Genomic DNA, 18,621 nt, shown 5'->3' with positions numbered 1-18,621 from the left:
AGAACTTTTTTCCAAAGCTATCAGCGCAAAGAAGAAAAAAGCGACAAACCACTCCCGGGAGGGCTCGAACTTCCAGCCTTTCGGTTAACAGCCGAACGCGCTAGCCAATTGCGCCACGGAAACAGTAGTGCAGCTTTCTCACCTCCGTCAGAGCATTTCTCCAAAGCTATCGGCGCGAAGAGAAAAAAAGTGACACACCGCTCCCGGGAGGGCTCGAACCTCCAACCTTTCGGTTAACAGCCGATCGCGCTAGCCAATTGCGCCACGGAGAAAGTTGTGAGGCACTCTGACCACCGTCAGATTATTTCTCCAAGGCTATCAGCGCAAAGAAAAAAAAGGCGACACACCCCTCCCGGGAGGGCTCGAACCTCCATCGTTTTGGTAAACGGTCGAACGCGCTAGCCAATTTCGCCAATGAGACAGCTGTGCTCCACTCTCACCTCCGTCAGAACAATTCTAGAAAGCTATCAGCACAAAGAAAAAAAAGCGACACCCCGCTCCCGGGAGGGCTCCAACCTCCAACCTTTCGGGTAACAGCCGAACGCGCTAGTCAATTTTGCCACGAAGACAGTACTGCTCCACTCTCACCACTTTCAGAACATTTCTCCAGCGCTATCAGCACAAAGAAAAAAAAGCGACACACCGCCCCCGGGTGGGCTCGAACCTTCAACCTTTCGGTTAAGAGCCGATTGTACTAGCTAATGGCGCCACGGAGACAGTCGTGCTGCACTGTCACCACCGTCAAAACTTTTCTCCAAAGCTATCAGCGCAAAGAAGAAAAAAGCGACAAACCACTCCCGGGAGGGCTCGAACCTTCATCGTTTTGGTTAACGGTCGAAAGCGCTAGCCAATATCGCCAAGGAGACAGCTGTGCTCCACTCTCACCTCCGTCAGAACAATTCTAGAAAGCTATCAGCACAAAGACAAAAAAGCGACACGCCACTCCAGGGAGGGCTCGAACCTCCAACCTTTCCGTTACCAGCCGATCATGCTAGCCAACTGCGCCACGGAGAAAGTCGTGAGGCACTCTCACCAACGTCAGATTATTTCTCCAAGGCTATCAGTGCAAAAAAAAGACGAGACACCGCTCCCGGGAGGGCTCGAACCTCAATCCTTTTGGTTAAGGGCCAAACGCGCTAGCCAATTGCGCCACGGAGATTGTCGTGCTCCACTCTCACCACCATCAGAACAATTCTCAAAAGCTATCAACGCAAAGAAAAAAAAGACGACATACCGCTCTCGGGAGGGCTCGAACCTCCATCCTTTTGGTTAACGGCCGAACACGCTAGCCAATTGCGCCACGGAGACAGCCGTGCTCCACTCTCACTCCGCCAGAACATTTCTCCAAAGCTATCAGCGCAAAGAAACAAAATACGACACACCGCTCCCGCGAGGGCTCGAACTTCCAAAATTTCGATTAACAGCCGAACGCGCTAGCCAATTGCGCCACGGAGACAGTCGTGCTGCACTCTCACCACCATCAGAACATTTCATCAAAGCTATCAGCGCAAAGAAGAAAAAACCGACACACCGCTCCCGGGAGGGCTCAGACCTCAAAACTTTCGGTTAACAGCCGAACGCGCTAGTCAGTTGCGCCGCGGAGACAGTAGTGCAGCACTCTCACCACCGTCAGAACATTTCTCCAAAGCTGTCAGCGCAAAAAAAAAGCGACACACCGCCCCGGGTTGGCTCAAACCTCCAACTTGCGGTTAACAGCCGAACGCACTAGCCCATTGCGCCACGGAGACAGTCGTCCTCTACTCTCACCACCGTCAGAACATTTCTCCAAACCTATCAGCGCAAAGAAGAAAAAAAGCGACAAACTGCTCCCGGGAGGGCTCGAACCTCCAGCCTTTGGGTTAACAGCCGAACGCGCTATCTGATTGCGCCACGCAGACAGTATTGCAGCACTCTCACCTCCGTCAGAACATTTCTCCAAAGCTATCGGCGCGAAGAAAAAAAAGTGACACACCGTTCCCGGGAGGGCTCATACCTCCATCCTTTCGGTTAACAGCCGATCGCGCTAGCGAATTGCGCCACGGGGAAAGTCGTGCTCCACTCTCATCACCGTCAGAACATTCCTCCATAGCTATCAGCGCAAAGAAAAAAAGCGACCCACCGCCCCCGGGTGGGCTCAAACCTCCAACCTTTCGGTTAACAGCCGAACGCGCTAGTCAGTTGCGCCACAGAGACAGTAGTGCAGCACTCTGACCACCGTCAGGACATTTCTCCAAAGCTATCAGCGCAGAAAAAAGCGACACACCACCTCCGGGTTGGCTGAAACTTCCAAACTTGCGGTTAACAGCCAAACGCACTAGCTTATTGCGCCGCGGAGACAGTCGTGCTCCACTATCACCACCGTCTGAACATTTCTCAAAACCTATCAGCGCAAAGAAGAAAAAAGCGACACCCCGCTCCCGGGAGGGCTCGAACCTCCAGCCTATCGGTTAACAGCCGAACGCGCTAGCCAATTGCGCCACAGAGACAGTAGTGCAGAACTCTCACCTCCGTCAGAGCATTTCTCCAAAGCTATCGGCGCGAAGAGATAAAAAGTGACACACCGCTCCCGGGAGGGCTCGAACCTCCAACCTTTCGGTTAACAGCCGATCGCGCTAGCCAATTGCGCCACGGAGAAAGTTCTGAGGCACTCTCACCACCGTCAGATTATTTCTCCAAGGCTATCAGTGCAAAGAAAAAAAAGGCGACACATTACTCCCGGGAGGGATCGAACCTCCATCGTTTTGGTTAACGGTCGAACGCGCTAGCCAATTTCGCCAAGGAGACAGCTGTGCTCCACACTCACCTCCGTCAGAACAATTCTAGAAAGCTATCAGCACAAAGAAAAAAAAGCGACACACCACTCCAGGAAGGGCTCGAACCTCCAACCTTTCCGTTACCAGCCGATCACGCTAGCCAACTGCGCCACGGAGAAAGTCGTGAGGCACTCTCACCAACGTCAGATTATTTCTCCAAGGCTATCAGCGCAAAAAAAGACGAGACACCGCTCCCGGGGGGCTCGAACTTCCACCCTTTTGGTTAAGGGCCAAACGCGCTAGCCAATTTCGCCAAGGAGACAGCTGTCCTCCACTCTCACCTCCGTCAGAACAATTCTAGAAAGCTATCAGCGCAAAGAAGAAAAAAGCGACAAACCACTCCCGGGAGGGCTCGAACCTCCAGCCTATCGGTTAACAGCCGAACGCGCTAGCCAATTGCGCCACGGAGACAGTAGTGCAGCACTCTCACCTCCGTCAGAGCATTTCTCCAAAGCTATCGGCGCGAAGAGAAAAAAAGTGACACACCGCTCTCGGGAGGGCTGGAACCTCCAACCTTTCGGTTAACAGCCGATCGCGCTAGCCAATTGCGCCACGGAGAAAGTTGTGAGGCACTCTCACCACCGTCAGATTATTTCTCCAAGGCTATCAGCGCAAAGAAAAAAAAGGCGACACACCACTCCCGGGAGGGCTCGAACCTGCATCGTTTTGGTTAACGGTCGAACGCGCTAGCCAATTTCGCCAATGAGACAGCTGTGCTCCACTCTCACCTCCGTCAGAACAATTCTAGAAAGCTATCAGCACAAAGAAAAAAAAGCGACACCCCGCTCCCGGGAGGGCTCCAACCTCCAACCTTTCGGGTAACAGCCGAAAGCGCTAGTCAATTTTGCCACGAAGACAGTACTGCTGCACTCTCACCACCTTCAGAACATTTCTCCAAAGCTATCAGCACAAAGAAAAAAAAAACGACACACCGCCGCCGGGTGGGCTTGAACCTCCAACCTTTCGGTTAAGAGCCGATTGCACTAGCTAATTGCGCCACGGAGACAGTCGTGCTGCACTCTCATCACCGTCAGAACTTTTCTCCAAAGCTATCAGCGCAAAGAAGAAAAAAGCGACAAACCAATCCCGGGAGGGCTCGAACCTCCAGCCTATCGGTTAACAGCCGAACGCGCTAGCCAATTGCGCCACGGAGACAGTAGTGCAGCACTCTCACCTCCGTCAGAGCATTTCTCCAAAGCTATCGGCGCGAAGAGAAAAAAAGTGACACACCGCTCCCGGGAGGGCTCGAACCTCCAACCTTTTGGTTAACAGCCGATCGCGCTAGCCAATTGCGCCACGTAGAAAGTTGTAAGGCACTCTCACTGCCGTCAGATTATTTCTCCAAGGCTATCAGCGCAAAGAAAAAAAAGGCGACACACCACTCCCGAGAGGGCTCGAACCTCCATCGTTTTGGTTAACGGTCGAACGCGCTAGCCAATTGCGCCACGGAGACAGTAGTGCAGCACTCTCACCTCCGTCAGAGCATTTCTCCAAAGCTATCGGCGCGAAGAGAAAAAAAGTGACACACCGCTCCCGGGAGGGCTCGAACCTCCAACCTTTCGGTTAACAGCCGATCGCGCTAGCCAACTGCGCCACGGAGAAAGTCGTGAGGCACTCTCACCAACGTCAGATTATTTCTCCAAGGCTATCAGCGCAAAAAAAGTGCGAGACACCGCTCCCGGGAGGGCTCGAACCTCCATCTTTTTGGTTAAGGGCCGAACGCGCTAGCCAATTTCGCCAAGGAGACAGCTGCGCTCCACTTTCACCTCCGTCAGAACAATTCTAGAAAGCTATCAGCGCAAAGAAGAAAAAAGCGACAAACCACTCCCGGGAGGGCTCGAACCTCCAGCCTATCGGTTAACAGCCGAACGCGCTAGCCAATTGCGCCACGGAGACAGTAGTGCAGCACTCTCACCTCCGTCAGAGCATTTCCCCAAAGCTATCGGCGCGAAGAGAAAAAAAGTGACACACCGCTCCTGGGAGGGCTCGAACCTCCAACCTTTTGGTTAACAGCCGATCGCGCTCGCCAATTGCGCCACAGAGAAAGTTGTGAGGCACTCTCACCACCGTCAGATTATTTCTTCAAGGCTATCAGCGCAAAGAAGAAAAAACCGACACACCGCTCCCGGGAGGGCTCGAACCTCCATCCTTTTGGTTAGGGGCCGAACGCGCTAGCCAATTGCGCCACGGTGATTGTCGTGCTCCACTCTCACCCCCATCAGAACAATTCTCAAAAGCTATCAGCGCAAACAAAAAAAAGACGACATACCGCTCTCGGGAGGGCTCGAACCTCCATCCTTTTGGTTAACGGCCGAAAACGCTAGCCAATTGCGCCACGGAGACAGCCGTGCTCCACTCTCACTCCGCCAGAACATTTCTGCAAAGCTATTAGCACAAAAAAAGAAAATACGACACACCGCTTCCGCGAGGGCTCGAACCTCAAAAATTTCGATTAACAGCCAAACGCGCTAGCCAATTGCGCCACGGAGACAGTCGTGCTGCACTCTCACCACCATCAGAATATTTCATCAAAGCTATCAGCGCAAAGAAGAAAAAACCGCACACCGCTCCCGGGAGGGCTCAAACCTCAAAACTTTCGGTTAACAGCCGAACGCGCTAGTCTGTTGCGCCACGGAGACAGTAGTGCAGCACTCTCACCACCGTCAGAACATTTCTCCAAAGCTATCAGCGCAAAAAAAGCGACACACCGCCCCGGGTTGGCTTGAACCTCCAACCTTTCGGTTAAGAGCCGATTGCACTAGCTAATTGCGCCACGGAGACAGTCGTGCTGCACTCTCATCACCGTCAGAACTTTTCTCCAAAGCTATCAGCGCAAAGAAGAAAAAAGCGACAAACCAATCCCGGGAGGGCTCGAACCTCCAGCCTATCGGTTAACAGCCGAACGCGCTAGCCAATTGCGCCACGGAGACAGTAGTGCAGCACTCTCACCTCCGTCAGAGCATTTCTCCAAAGCTATCGGCGCGAAGAGAAAAAAAGTGACACACCGCTCCCGGGAGGGCTCGAACCTCCATCCTTTTGGTTAAGGGCCGAACGCGCTAGCCATTGCGCCACGGAGATTGTCGTGGTCCACTCTCACCACCCTCAGAACAATTCTCAAAAGCTATCAGCGCAAAGAAAAAAAGACGACATACTGCTCTCGGGAGGGCTCGAACCTCCATCCTTTTGGTTAACGGCCGAACACGCTAGCCAATTGCGCCACGGAGACAGCCGTGCTCCACTCTCACTCCGCCAGAACATTTTTCCAAAGCTATTAGCGCAAAGAAAGAAAATACGACACACCGCTCCCGCGAGGGCTCGAACCTCCAAAATTTCGATTAACAGCCGAACGCGCTAGCCAATTGCGCCGCGGAGACAGTCGTGCTGCACTCTCACCACCATCAGAACATTTAATCAAAGCTATCAGCGCCATGAAGAAAAAACCGACACACCGCTCCCGGGAGGGCTCAAACCTCAAAACTTTCGGTTAACAGCCGAACGCGCTAGCCCATTGCGCCACGGAGACAGTCGTGCTGCACTCTCACCACCGTCAGAACTTTTCTCAAAAGCTATCAGCGCAAAGAAGAAAAAAGCGACAAACCAATCCCGGGAGGGCTCGAACCTCCAGCCTATCGGTTAACAGCCGAACGCGCTAGCCAATTGCGCCACGGAGACAGTAGTGCAGCACTCTCACCTCAATCAGAGCATTTCCCCAAAGCTATCGGCGCGAAGAGAAAAAAAGTGACACACCGCTCCCGGGAGGGCTTGAACCTCCAACCTTTTGGTTAACAGCCGATCGCGCTAGCCAATTGCGCCACGGAGAAAGTTGTAAGGCACTCTCACTACCGTCAGATAATTTCTCCAAGGCTATCAGCGCAAAGAAAAAAAAGGCGACACACCACTCCCGAGAGGGCTGGAACCTCCATCGTTTTGGTTAACGGTCGAACGCGCTAGCCAATTGCGCCACGGAGACAGTAATGCAGCACTCTCACCTCCGTCAGAGCATTTCTCCAAAGCTATCGGCGCGAAGAGAAAAAAAGTGACACACCGCTCCCGGGAGGGCTCGAACCTCCAACCTTTCGGTTAACAGCCGATCGCGCTAGCCAATTGCGCCACGGAGAAAGTTGTGAGGCACTCTCACCACCATCAGATTATTTCTCCAAGGCTATCAGCGCAAAGAAGAAAAAACCGACACACCGCTCCCGGGAGGGCTCAAACCTCAAAACTTTCGGTTAACAGCCGAACGCGCTAGTCAGTTGCGCCACGGAGACAGTAGTGCAGCACTCTCACCACCGTCAGAACATTTCTCCAAAGCTATCAGCGCAAACAAGAAAAAAGCGACAAACCAATCCCGGGAGGGCTCGAACCTCCAGCCTATCGGTTAACAGCCGAACGCGCTAGCCAATTGCGCCACGGAGACAGTAGTGCTCTACTCTCACCACCGTCAGAACACTTCTCCAAACCTATCAGCGGAAAAAAGAAAAAAAGTGACAAACCGCTCCCAGGAGGGCTCGAACCTCCAGCCTATCGGTTAACAGCCGAACGCGCTAGCCAATTGCGCCGTGGAGACAGTAGTGCAGCACTCTCAAAACCGTCAGAACATTTCTCCAAAGCTATCAGTGCAAAAAAAGCCACACACCACCCCAGGGTGGGCTCAAACCTCCAAACTTGCGGTTAACAGCCGAACGCGCTAGCCCATTGCGCCACGGAGACAGTCGTGCTCCACTCTCATCAGCGTCAGAACATTCCTCCATAGCTATCAGCGTAAAGAAAAAAAGCGACACACCGCCTCCGGGTGGGCTCAAACCTCCAACCTTTAGGTTAACAGCTGAACGCGCTAGTCAGTTGCGCCACAGAGACAGTAGTGCAGCACTCTGACCACCGTCAGGACATTTCTCCAAAGCTATCAGCGCAGAAAAAAGCGACACACCACACCCGGGTTGGCTCAAACTTCCAAACTTGCGGTTAACAGCCGAATGCACTAGCCTATTGCGCCACGTAGACAGTCGTGCTCAACTCTCACCACCGTCAGAACATTTATCCAAACCTATCAGCGCAAAGAAGAAAAAAGCGACACCCCGCTCCCGGGAGGGCTCCAACCTCCAACCTTTCGGGTAACAGCCGAACGCGCTAGTCAATTTTGCCACGAAGCCAGTACTGCTGCACTCTCACCACCTTCAGAACATTTCTCCAAAGCTATCAGCACAAAGAAAAAAAAAAGCGACACACCGCCTCCGGTAGGCTTGAACCTCCAACCTTTCGGTTAAGAGCCGATTGCACTAGCTAATTGCGCCACGGAGACAGTCGTGCTGCACTCTCACCACCGTCAGAACTTTTCTCCAAAGCTATCAGCGCAAAGAAGAAAAAAGCGACAAACCAATCCCGGGAGGGCTCGATCCTCCAGCCTATCGGTTAACAGCCGAACGCGCTAGCCAATTGCGCCACGGAGACAGTAGTGCAGCACTCTCACCTCCATCAGAGCATTTCTCCAAAGCTATCGGCGCGAAGAGAAAAAAAGTGACACACCGCTCCCGGGAGGGCTCGAACCTCCAACCTTTTGGTTAACAGCCGATCGCGCTAGCCAATTGCGCCACGGAGAAAGTTGTAAGGCACTCTCACTACCGTCAGATTATTTCTCCAAGGCTATCAGCGCAAAGAAAAAAAAGGCGACACACCACTCCCGAGAGGGCTCGAACCTCCATCGTTTTGGTTAACGGTCGAACGCGCTAGCCAATTGCGCCACGGAGACAGTAGTGCAGCACTCTCACCTCCGTCAGAGCATTTCTCCAAAGCTATCAGCGCGAAGAGAAAAAAAGTGACACACCGCTCCCGGGAGGGCTCGAACCTCCAACCTTTCGGTTAACAGCCGATCGCGCTAGCCAATTGCGCCACGGAGAAAGTTGTGAGGCACTCACACCACCATCAGATTATTTCTCCAAGGCTATCAGCGCAAAGAAAAAAAAAGGCGACACACCACTTCCGGGAGCGCTCGAACCTCCATCGTTTTGGTTAACGGTCGAACGCGCTAGCCAATTTCGCCAAGGAGACAGCTGTGCTCCACTCTCACCTCCGTCAGAACAATACTGGAAAGCTATCAGCACAAAGAAAAAAAAGCGACACACCACTCCAGGGAGGGCTCGAACCTCCAACCTTTCCGTTACCAGCCGATCACGCAAGCCAACTGCGCCACGGAGAAAGTCGTGAGGCACTCTCACCAACGTCAGATTATTTCTCCAAGGCTATCAGCGCAAAGAGGAAAAAACCGACACACCGCTCCCGGGAGGGCTCGAACCTCCATCCTTTTGGTTAAGGGCCGAACGCGCTAGCCAATTGCGCCACGGAGATTGTCGTGGTCCACTCTCACCACCCTCAGAACAATTCTCAAAAGATATCAGCGCAAAGAAAAAAAGACGACATACTGCTCTCGGGAGGGCTCGAACCTCCATCCTTTTGGTTAACGGCCGAACACGCTAGCCAATTGCGCCACGGAGACAGCCGTGCTCCACTCTCACTCCGCCAGAACATTTTTCCAAAGCTATTAGCGCAAAGAAAGAAAATACGACACACCGCTCCCGCGAGGGCTCGAACCTCCAAAATTTCGATTAACAGCCGAACGCGCTAGCCAATTGCGCCGCGGAGACAGTCGTGCTGCACTCTCACCACCATCAGAACATTTAATCAAAGCTATCAGCGCAAAGAAGAAAAAACCGACACACCGCTCCCGGGAGGGCTCAAACCTCAAAACTTTCGGTTAACAGCCGAACGCGCTAGTCAGTTGCGCCACGGAGACAGTAGTGCAGCACTCTCACCACCGTCAGAACGTTTCTTCAAAGCTATCAGCGCAGAAAAAGCGACACACCGCCCCGGGTGGGCTCAAACCTCCAAACTTGCGGTTAACAGCCGATCGCACTAGCCCATTGCGCCACGGAGAAAGTCGTGCTCTACTCTCACCACCGTCAGAACACTTCTCCAAACCTATCAGCGCGAAAAAGAAAAAAAGCGACAAACCGCTCCCAGGAGGGCTCGAACCTCCAGCCTATCGGTTAACAGCCGAACGCGCTAGCCAATTGCGCCATGGAGAAAGTTGTGAGGCACTCTCACCACCAGCAGATTATTTCTCCAAGGCTATCAGCGCAAAGAAGAAAAAACCGACACACCGCTCCCGGGAGGGCTCAAACCTCAAAACTTTCGGTTAACAGCCGAACGCGCTAGTCAGTTGCGCCACGGAGACAGTAGTGCAGCACTCTCACCACCGTAAGAACATTTCTCCAAAGCTATCAGCGCAAAGAAGAAAAAAGCGACAAACCAATCCCGGGAGGGCTCGAACCTCCAGCCTATCGGTTAACAGCCGAACGCGCTAGCCAATTGCGCCACGGAGACAGTAGTGCTCTACTCTCACCACCGTCAGAACACTTCTCCAAACCTATCAGCGCAAAAAAGAAAAAAAGTGACAAACCGCTCCCAGGAGGGCTCGAATCTCCAGCCTATCGGTTAACAGCCGAACGCGCTAGCCAATTGCGCCGTGGAGACAGTAGTGCAGCACTCTCAAAACCGTCAGAACATTTCTCCAAAGCTATCAGTGCAAAAAAAGCCACACACCACCCCCGGGTGGGCTCAAACCTCCAAACTTGGGGTTAACAGCCGAACGCGCTAGCCCATTGCGCCACGAAGACAGTCGTGCTCCACTCTCATCAGGGTCAGAACATTCCTCCATAGCTATCAGCGTAAAGAAAAAAAGCGACACACCGCCTCCGGGTGGGCTCAAACCTCAAACCTTTCGGTTAACAGCCGAACGCGCTAGTCAGTTGCGCCACAGAGACAGTAGTGCACCACTCTGACCACCGTCAGGACATTTCTCCAAAGCTATCAGCGCAGAAAAAAGCGACACACCACACCCGGGTTGGCTCAAACTTCCAAACTTGTGGTTAACAGCCGAATGCACTAGCCCATTGCGCCACGGAGACAGTCGTGCTTAACTCTCACCACCGTCAGAACATTTATCCAAACCTATCAGCGCAAAGAAGAAAAAAGCGACACCCCGCTCCCGGGAGGGCTCCAACCTCCAACCTTTCGGGTAACAGCCGAACGCGCTAGTCAATTTTGCCACGAAGACAGTACTGCTGCACTCTCACCACCTTCAGAACATTTCTCCAAAGCTATCAGCACAAAGAAAAAAAAGCGACACACCGCCGCCGGTAGGCTTGAACCTCCAACCTTTCGGTTAAGAGCCGATTGCACTAGCTAATTGCGCCACGGAGACAGTCATGCTGCACTCTCACCACCGTCAGAACTTTTCTCCAAAGCTATCAGTGCAAAAAAGAAAAAAGCGACAAACCAATCCCGGGAGGGCTCGAACCTCCAGCCTATCGGTTAACAGCCGAACGCGCTAGCCAATTGCGCCACGGAGACAGTAGTGCAGCACTCTCACCTCCGTCAGAGCATTTCTCCAAAGCTATCGGCGCGAAGAGAAAAAAAGTGACACACCGCTCCCGGGAGGGCTCGAACCTCCAACCTTTTGGTTAACAGCCGATCGCGCTAGCCAATTGCGCCACGGAGAAAGTTGTAAGGCACTCTCCTTACCGTCAGATTATTTCTCCAAGGCTATCAGCGCAAAGAAAAAAAAGGCGACACACCACTCCTGAGAGGGCTCGAACCTCCATCGTTTTGGTTAACGGTCGAACGCGCTAGCCAATTGCGCCACGGAGACAGTAGTGCAGCACTCTCACCTCCGTCAGAGCATTTCTCCAAAGCTATCGGCGCGAATAGAAAAAAAGTGACACACCGCTCCCGGGAGGGCTCGAACCTCCAACCTTTCGGTTAACAGCCGATCGCGCTAGCCAATTGCGCCACGGAGAAAGTTGTGAGGCACTCTCACCACCGTCAGAATATTTCTCCAAGGCTATCAGCGCAAAGAAAAAAAGGCGACACACCACTCCCGGGAGGGCTCGAACCTCCATCGTTTTGGTTAACGGTCGAACGCGCTAGTCAGTTGCGCCACGGAGACAGTAGTGCAGCACTCTCACCACCGTCAGAACGTTTCTTCAAAGCTATCAGCGCAGAAAAAGCGACACACCGCCCCGGGTTGGCTCAAACCTCCAAACTTGCGGTTAACAGCCGATCGCACTAGCCCATTGCGCCACAGAGAAAGTCGTGCTCTACTCTCACCACCGTCAGAACACTTCTCCAAACCTATCAGCGCGAAAAAGAAAAAAAGCGACAAACCGCTCCCAGGAGGGCTCGAACCTCCAGCCTATCGGTTAACAGCCGAACGCGCTAGCCAATTGCGCCATGGAGAAAGTTTTGAGGCACTCTCACCACCATCAGATTATTTCTCCAAGGCTATCAGCGCAAAGAAGAAAAAACCGACACACCGCTCCCGGGAGGGCTCAAACCACAAAACTTTCGGTTAACAGCCGAACGCGCTAGTCAGTTGCGCCACGGAGACAGTAGTGCAGCACTCTCACCACCGTAAGAACATTTCTCCAAAGCTATCAGCGCAAAGAAGAAAAAAGCGACAAACCAATCCCGGGAGGGCTCGAACCTCCAGCCTATCGGTTAACAGCCGAACGCGCTAGCCAATTGCGCCACGGAGACAGTAGTGCTCTAGTCTCACCACCGTCAGAACACTTCTCCAAACCTATCAGCGCAAAAAAGAAAAAAAGTGACAAACCGCTCCCAGGAGGGCTCGAACCTCCAGCCTATCGGTTAACAGCCGAAAGCGCTAGCCAATTGCGCCGTGGAGACAGTAGTGCAGCACTCTCAAAACCGTCAGAACATTTCTCCAAAGCTATCAGTGCAAAAAAAGCCACACACCACCCCCGGGTGGGCTCAAACCTCCAAACTTGGGGTTAACTGCCGAACGCGCTAGCCCTTTGCGCCACGGAGACAGTCGTGCTCCACTCTCATCAGCGTCAGAACATTCCTCCATAGCTATCAGCGTAAAGAAAAAAAGCGACACACCGCCTCCGGGTGGGCTCAAACCTCCAACCTTTCGGTTAACAGCCGAACGCGCTAGTCAGTTGCGCCACAGAGACAGTAGTGCAGCACTCTGACCACCGTCAGGACATTTCTCCAAAGCTATCAGCGCAGAAAAAAGCGACACACCACACCCGGGTTGGCTCAAACTTCCAAACTTGCGGTTAACAGCCGAATGCACTAGCCCATTGCGCCACGGAGACAGTCGTGCTCAACTCTCACCACCGTCAGAACATTTATCCAAACCTATCAGCGCAAAGAAGAAAAAAGCGACACCCCGCTCCCGGGAGGGCTCCAACCTCCAACCTTTCGGGTAACAGCCGAACGCGCTAGTCAATTTTGCCACGAAGACAGTACTGCTGCACTCTCACCACCTTCAGAATATTTCTCCAAAGCTATCAGCACAAAGAAAAAAAAAGCGACACACCGCCGCCGGTAGGCTTGAACCTCCAACCTTTCGGTTAAGAGCCGATTGCACTAGCTAATTGCGCCACGGAGACAGTCGTGGTGCACTCTCACCACCGTCAAAACTTTTCTCCAAAGCTATCAGCGCAAAAAAGAAAAAAGCGACAAACCAATCCCGGGAGGGCTCGAACCTCCAGCCTATCGGTTAACAGCCGAACGCGCTAGCCAATTGCGCCACGGAGACAGTAGTGCAGCACTCTCACCTCCGTCAGAGCATTTCTCCAAAGCTATCGGCGCGAAGAGAAAAAAGTGACACACCGCTCCCGGGAGGGCTCGAACCTCCAACCTTTTGGTTAACAGCCGATCGCGCTAGCCAATTGCGCCACGGAGAAAGTTGTAAGGCACTCTCCTTACCGTCAGATTATTTCTCCAAGGCTATCAGCGCAAAGAAAAAAAAGGCGACACACCACTCCCGAGAGGGCTCGAACCTCCATCGTTTTGGTTAACGGTCGAACGCGCTAGCCAATTGCGCCACGGAGACAGTAGTGCAGCACTCTCACCTCCGTCAGAGCATTTCTCCAAAGCTATCGGCGCGAAGAGAAAAAAAGTGACACACCGCTCCCGGGAGGGCTCGAACCTCCAACCTTTCGGTTAACAGCCGATCGCGCTAGCCAATTGCGCCACGGAGAAAGTTGTGAGGCACTCTCACCACCGTCAGATTATTTCTCCAAGGCTATCAGCGCAAAGAAGAAAAGGCGACACACCACTCCCGGGAGGGCTCGAACCTCCATCGTTTTGGTTAACGGTCGAACGCGCTAGCCAATTTCGCCAAGGAGACAGCTGTGCTCCACTCTCACCTCCGTCAGAACAATTCTGGAAAGCTATCAGCACAAAGAAAAAAAAGCGACACACCACTCCAGGGAGGGCTCGAACCTCCAACCTTTCCGTTACCAGCCGATCACACAAGCCAACTGCGCCACGGAGAAAGTCGTGAGGCACTCTCACCAACGTCAGATTATTTCTCCAAGGCTATCAGCGCAAAGAGGAAAAAACCGACACACGGCTACCGGGAGGGCTCGAACCTCCATCCTTTTGGTTAAGGGCCGAACGCGCTAGCCAATTGCGCCACGGAGATTGTCGTGATCCACTCTCACCACCCTCAGAACAATTCTCAAAAGCTATCAGCGCAAAGAAAAAAAGACGACATACTGCTCTCGGGAGGGCTCGAACCTCCATCCTTTTGGTTAACGGCCGAACACGCTAGCCAATTGCGCCACGGAGACAGCCGTGCTCCACTCTCACTCCGCCAGAACATTTTTCCAAAGCTATTAGCGCAAAGAAAGAAAATACGACACACCGCTCCCGCGAGGGCTCGAACCTCCAAAATTTCGATTAACAGCCGAACGCGCTAGCCAATTGCGCCGCGGAGACAGTCGTGCTGCACTCTCACCACCATCAGAACATTTAATCAAAGCTATCAGCGCAAAGAAGAAAAAACCGACACACCGCTCCCGGGAGGGCTCAAACCTCAAAACTTTCGGTTAACAGCCGAACGCGCTAGTCAGTTGCGCCACGGAGACAGTAGTGCAGCACTCTCACCACCGTCAGAACATTTCTTCAAAGCTATCAGCGCAAAAAAAGCGACACACCGCCCCGGGTTGGCTCAAACCTCCAAACTTGCGGTTAACAGCCGATCGCACTAGCCCATTGCGCCACGGAGAAAGTCGTGCTCTACTCTCACCACCGTCAGAACACTTCTCCAAACCTATCAGCGCGAAAAAGAAAAAAAGCGACAAACCGCTCCCAGGAGGGCTCGAACCTCCAGCCTATCGGTTAACAGCCGAACGCGCTAGCCAATTGCGCCATGGAGAAAGTTGTGAGGCACTCTCACCACCATCAGATTATTTCTCCAAGGCTATCAGCGCAAAGAAGAAAAAACCAACACACCGCTCCCGGGAGGGCTCAAACCTCAAAACTTTCGGTTAACAGCCGAACGCGCAAGTCAGTTGCGCCACGGAGACAGTAGTGCAGCACTCTCACCACCGTCAGAACATTTCTCCAAAGCTATCAGCTCAAAGAAGAAAAAAGCGACAAACCAATCCCGGGAGGGCTCGAACCTCCAGCCTATCGGTTAACAGCCGAACGCGCTAGCCAATTGCGCCACGGAGACAGTAGTGCTCTACTCTCACCACCGTCAGAACACTTCTCCAAACCTATCAGCGCAAAAAAGAAAAAAAGTGACAAACCGCTCCCAGGAGGGCTCGAACCTCCAGCCTATCGGTTAACAGCCGAACGCGCTAGCCAATTGCGCCGTGGAGACAGTAGTGCAGCACTCTCAAAACCGTCAGAACATTTCTCCAAAGCTATCAGTGCAAAAAAAGCCACACACCGCCCCCGGGTGGGCTCAAACCTCCAAACTTGCGGTTAACAGCCGAACGCGCTAGCCCATTGCGCCACGGAGACAGTCGTGCTCCACTCTCATCAGCGTCAGAACATTCCTCCATAGCTATCAGCGTAAAGAAAAAAAGCGACACACCGCCTCCGGGTGGGCTCAAACCTCCATCCTTTCGGTTAACAGCCGAACGCGCTAGTCAGTTGCGCCACAGAGACAGTAGTGCAGCACTCTGACCACCGTCAGGACATTTCTCCAAAGCTATCAGCGCAGAAAAAAGCGACACACCACACCCGGGTTGGCTCAAACTTCCAAACTTGCGGTTAACAGCCGAATGCACTAGCCCATTGCGCCACAGAGACAGTCGTGCTCAACTCTCACCACCGTCAGAACATTTATCCAAACCTATCAGCGCAAAGAAGAAAAAAGCGACACCCCGCTCCCGGGAGGGCTCCAACCTCCAACCTTTCGGGTAACAGCCGAACGCGCTAGTCAATTTTGCCACGAAGACAGTACTGCTGCACTCTCACCACCTTCAGAACATTTCTCCAAAGCTATCAGCGTAAAGAAAAAAAGCGACACACCGCCTCCGGGTGGGCTCAAACCTCTAACCTTTCGGTTAACAGCCGAACGCGCTAGTCAGTTGCGCCACAGAGACAGTAGTGCAGCACTCTGACCGCCGTCAGGACATTTCTCCAAAGCTATCAGCGCAGAAAAAAGCGACACACCACCCCCGGGTTGGCTCAAACTTCCAAACTTGCGGTTAACAGCTGAACGCACTAGCCCATTGCGCCACGGAGACAGTCGTGCTCAACTCTCACCACCGTCAGAACATTTCTCCAAACCTATCAGCGCAAAGAAGAAAAAAGCGACACCCCGCTCCCGGGAGGGCTCCAACCTCCAACCTTTCGGGTAACAGCCGAACGCGCTAGTCAATTTTGCCACGAAGACAGTACTGCTCCACTCTCACCACCTTCAAAACATTTCTCCAAAGCTATCAGCACAAAGAAAAAAAAGCGACACACCGCCGCCGGGTAGGCTTGAACCTCCAACCTTTCGGTTAAGAGCCGATTGCACTAGCTAATTGCGCCACGGAGACAGTCGTGCTGCACTCTCACCAACGTCAGAACTGTTCTCCAAAGCTATCAGCACAAAGAAGAAAAAAGCGACAAACCACTCCCGGGAGGGCTCGAACCTCCAGCCTATCGGTTAACAGCCGAACGCGCTAGCCAATTGCGCCACGGAGACAGTAGTGCAGCACTTTCACCTCCGTCAGAGCATTTCTCCAAAGCTATCGGCGCGAAGAGAAAAAAAGTGACACACCGCTCCCGGGAGGGCTCGAACCTCCAACCTTTTGGTTAACAGCCGATCGCGCTAGCCAATTGCGCCACGGAGAAAGTTGTAAGGTACTCTCGCTACCATCAGATTATTTCTCCAAGGCTATCAGCGCAAAGAAAAAAAAGGCGACACACCACTCCCGAGAGGGCTCGAACCTCCATCGTTTTGGTTAACGGTCGAACGCGCTAGCCAATTGCGCCACGGAGAGAGTAGTGCAGCACTCTCACCTCCGTCAGAGCATTTCTCCAAAGCTATCGGCGCGAAGAGAAAAAAAGTGACACACCGCTCCCGGGAGGGCTCGAACCTCCAACCTTTCGGTTAACAGCCGATCGCGCTAGCCAATGGCGCCACGGAGAAAGTTGTGAGGCACTCTCACCACCGTCAGAATATTTCTCCATGGCTATCAGCGCAAAGAAAAAAAAGGCAACACACCACTCCCGGGAGGGCTCGAACCTCCATCGTTTTGGTTAACGGTCGAACGCGCTAGCCAATTTCGCCAAGGAGACAGCTGTGCTCCACTCTCACCTCCGTCAGAACAATTCTAGAAAGCTATCAGCACAAAGAAAAAAAGCGACACACCACTCCAGGAAGGGCTCGAACCTCAAACCTTTCCGTTACCAGCCGATCACGCTAGCCAACTGCGCCACGGAGAAAGTCGTGAGGCACTCTCACCAACGTCAGATTATTTCTCCAAGGCTATCAGCGCAAAAAAAAAGACGAGACACCGCTCCCGGGGGGCTCGAACTTCCATCCTTTTGGTTAAGGGCCGAACGCGCTAGCCAATTTCGCCAAGGAGGCAGCTGTGCTCCACTCTCACCTCCGTCAGAACAATTCCAGAAAGCTATCAGCGCAAAGAAGAAAAAAGCGACAAATCACTCACGGGAGGGCTCGAACCTCCAGCCTATCGGTTAACAGCCGATCGCGCTAGCCAATTGCGCCACGGAGAAAGTCGTGCTCCACTCTTATCACCGTCAGAACATTTCTCCAAACCCATCAGCTCAAAAAAAGCGACACACCACCCCGGGTTGGCTCAAGCCTCCAAACTTGCGGTGAACAGCCGAACGCACTAGCCCATTGCGCCACGGAGACAGTCGTGCTCTACTCTCACCACCGTCAGAACATTTCTCCAAACCTATCAGCGCAAAGAAAAAAAAGCGACAAACCGCTCCCGGGAGGGCTCGAACCTCCAGCCTATCGGTTAACAGCCGAACGCGCTAGCCAATTGCGCCATGGAGGCAGTAGTGCAGCACTCTCAAAACCGTCAGAACAATTCTCCAAAGCTATCAGCGCAAAAAAGCCACACACCACCCCCGGGTGGGCTCAAACCTCCAAACGTGCGGTTAACAGCCGAACGCGCTAGCCCATTGCGCCACAGAGACAGTCGTGCTCCACTCTCATCACCGTTAGAACATTCCTCCATAGCTATCAGCGCAAAGAAAAAAAGCGACACACCGCCCCCGGGTGGGCTCAAATCTCCAAACTTGCGGTTAACAGCCGAACGCACTAGCCCATTGCGCCACGGAGACAGTCATGCTCTACTCTCACCACCGTCAGAACATTTCTCTAAACCTATCAGCGCAAAGAAGAAAAAAGCGACACCCCGCTCCCGGGAGGGCTCCAACCTCCAGCCTTTCGGGTAACAGCCGAACGCGCTAGTCAATTTTGCCACGAAGACAGTACTGCTCCACTCTCACCACCTTC

At 53.1% G+C, this 18,621-nt stretch overlaps 3 non-coding genes across 3 annotated transcripts; all 3 read right to left on the bottom strand.

Annotated features, from left to right (window-relative positions):
• Window positions 1-49: 49 nt before the first annotated feature.
• TRNAN-GUU (transfer RNA asparagine (anticodon GUU)) lies at window positions 50-123 on the bottom strand. Its single transcript has one exon. It is a non-coding gene; the product is annotated as a tRNA-Asn (tRNA).
• A 2,289-nt stretch (window positions 124-2,412) lies between these two features.
• Window positions 2,413-2,486, bottom strand: TRNAN-GUU (transfer RNA asparagine (anticodon GUU)). The gene has a single exon. It is a non-coding gene; the product is annotated as a tRNA-Asn (tRNA).
• A 15,597-nt stretch (window positions 2,487-18,083) lies between these two features.
• TRNAN-GUU (transfer RNA asparagine (anticodon GUU)) lies at window positions 18,084-18,157 on the bottom strand. The gene has a single exon. It is a non-coding gene; the product is annotated as a tRNA-Asn (tRNA).
• Window positions 18,158-18,621: the final 464 nt, after the last annotated feature.

The sequence above is a fragment of the Rhipicephalus microplus genome, chromosome 8 (assembly GCF_043290135.1).
Source record: "Rhipicephalus microplus isolate Deutch F79 chromosome 8, USDA_Rmic, whole genome shotgun sequence".
Lineage (NCBI taxonomy): Eukaryota > Metazoa > Arthropoda > Arachnida > Ixodida > Ixodidae > Rhipicephalus > Rhipicephalus microplus.
Note: the sequence above shows the minus strand (reverse complement) of the source record. Positions and strands in the feature narration are given on the sequence as shown.